Here is a 2,500-nt window from a genome sequence, read left to right as displayed (position 1 = left end):
AAAACTGGGCCAACTACAGATCCCTGGGGACAACCCCGGGTTATTTGCTTGGACACCACAGCCCCGGGAGCCGTGATCCTTGCCAGTCTATTATTGCAGTAGGCCTCCAGACATCGATACAGCGGCCCTGGGCACTCAATCTCGCGCAAGCGCGAGAAGAGCGCCGGCCACCATAGGTTGTCGAAGGCCCCTGAAATATCCACCATAATACCCAGAACATACTTCGCACTGGCCGAGTGGACAGCCCGAGACACCTCATTGATCGCGTCCTGTGTGGAGCGACCCCTGCGGAATCCGAACTGCCGATCACTCATGCCATGCAAAGCCCTGTGGCTCAAGAGTCTGTCAGTGAGCAACTTTTCAAAAGCTTTCCCCAGCACATCCAAAAGGCAGATCGGTCGATAAGACTTGGGCAACTGCGGATCCTTGTCGGAGCCCTTCTTTATTATCACCACATCCGCTATTTTCCATCTGCTCGGATATGTTCCCAATTGTAGACATGAGTTATAAATTTTGACCAGATCTGGAGCAATCTGAGGGGCGAGATATTGTAGTATTTCCACTGGCACCCCGTCAGGACCGGGCGCCTTCTTCCTGGTAAAAGAGTGGAGCGCTGCTACCACCTCCTCAAGAGAGAAAGGGTACACGTGTGCTCCATTTTCATATGGTACCAATAACGCAGCTCGTATTGCCCGCTGCTCCTCAGTATCCTCCTCAACAACGTCGTCCGGCAACAGAACTTCCATCAAAACATTAGCTGTCTCTTCCCAAGTCTTGGTGCACCGCCCATTTTCCAGCTGCAGAGTAGACAGCATCGTGGGAGATCTGATCTTCTCTCGTACAAGCTTGTACGGGACCCCCCAGGGGTCCAATCCCAGCTGCTCATTCACAAAGTTCTGCCATGACTGCCGTCTTAGACGTTGTACGGACTCCTGGTATCGAGCCTTGAGGCGACGGTAAATCCTTAGGTGGTACTGTCGTTCTTCTTGTGTGAAGCCCCTTTGGTAATTACTTCTTGCCCGCCTGACAGACCGCCTGAGCTCACTCAGCTCTGGGGGCCATGGAGTAGCCTGTTTGCGAACAAACCTTGCCACCCGAGGAACGGACGTAGCAATAGCCGCCTCAATAGATGCCACTAGTTCGTCTACCGCTTCATCCACGTTATGTATCTCCTCCTCTGATCCAAGCCCTGGAGGACGAAACTCCTGTGCCAGCCGGTTCCAATCCGTCTTTCGATAATTATAACGTTCTACCCAGTCCCCGAGATCTTCTTCAACTTCCATATGGTAATCAAAGAAAATACAATTGTGGTCACTTACAGTAAGATTACTTACAACTCTCCAGTTTCTGATGTGTGGTGCTGCACTTAGAGATGCAAGCGTAACATCTATATTGGAAACAGCACCCGCCCTTCCTGAAAAGGTAGGCGGATAGCCAGGTTGGTTTATAACATCTAATTGCATCTGCATTATGAGATTCTCCAACTCAACACCTCGCTCATCCTGTTCCACACTAAACCACAAAGGGGACTTTGCGTTTGCGTCCATACATACAATAACCGGCTTTCCTTGTAACATTCTTAAGATCCAATCCAACTGACTAAGAAATCCCATGATATGTTGTCTGAATTGACAATATACATTTACAAGGAATACTAAATGTGACATCAAGTTAAGTTCAACAACGATTACGTGATCATTACAAAATTGTGTTAACACAGTTGTTCTAATCAGCTTATTCAGAACTACAACAGCGCTCATAGGATTCTCACCGGAGAATACCACTTGCGCAGTTGCAGGAAATCCAGGAATCCGACCAGCACAGGAGGCGGGTTCTTGAATTACTAAAATGTCCAGCATGTCATCTTCCGCAATCCTTCTTAACTCTTGCGTAACCAAATGGCTACGCATTGCGTTTATCTGTAGTACCTTAAAACTCCCCATCAACCAGGGGGGTAAAAAACATGCAGGCGACTGGCGGGCCAAGATTTCGAGAGATCTACAACGTTTCTACCGTACATTTTAACCATGTCCCGGTATATTTTTTCGAGATCGAATTTACGGCCCCGCCTGGCAAACACCTGCTCCACCAACTCCTTTAAATCATCAGATTGCGAAGGAATATTTGCCACGTGCAAACTTATACAATCCACGTCCTCCAAGGCTGGATAAGTAATATCTTGGCCATGTCTATGTCCAGTCCGAACAAGCTGCCTCAGTGCAACAGTCAACAATGCTGGTTCCTCAAGCCTGGTTAACCGCAACTTATGTTCAAAATCATTATACACGTCTCCAGGACCAACTGCATTATAAAAAGTGCTTGCACCATTCAACTTTGCACTATTTACAATATTTACATTAGATCTACAGTTACTACCATCGCCACCAACATCCTCAGTAGAAACTGTACTCGACTTTGCACTATTTACAAAATTTACATTTGATCTGCCACTACTACCACCACCACTACTACCACCGCCACCGTCTTCATTAGGGACTGT

General features: G+C 47.7%; 1 pseudogene; it reads right to left on the bottom strand.

Annotated features, from left to right (window-relative positions):
- LOC126433293 (large subunit ribosomal RNA) overlaps positions 1 to 2,500 on the bottom strand; it is a 9,403-nt pseudogene that overhangs the window by 3,071 nt on the left and 3,832 nt on the right.

The sequence above is a fragment of the Schistocerca serialis genome, unplaced genomic scaffold (genome assembly GCF_023864345.2).
Source record: "Schistocerca serialis cubense isolate TAMUIC-IGC-003099 unplaced genomic scaffold, iqSchSeri2.2 HiC_scaffold_1162, whole genome shotgun sequence".
Classification (NCBI taxonomy): Eukaryota; Metazoa; Arthropoda; class Insecta; order Orthoptera; family Acrididae; genus Schistocerca; species Schistocerca serialis.
This window is presented reverse-complemented; position numbering and strand designations above follow the sequence as displayed.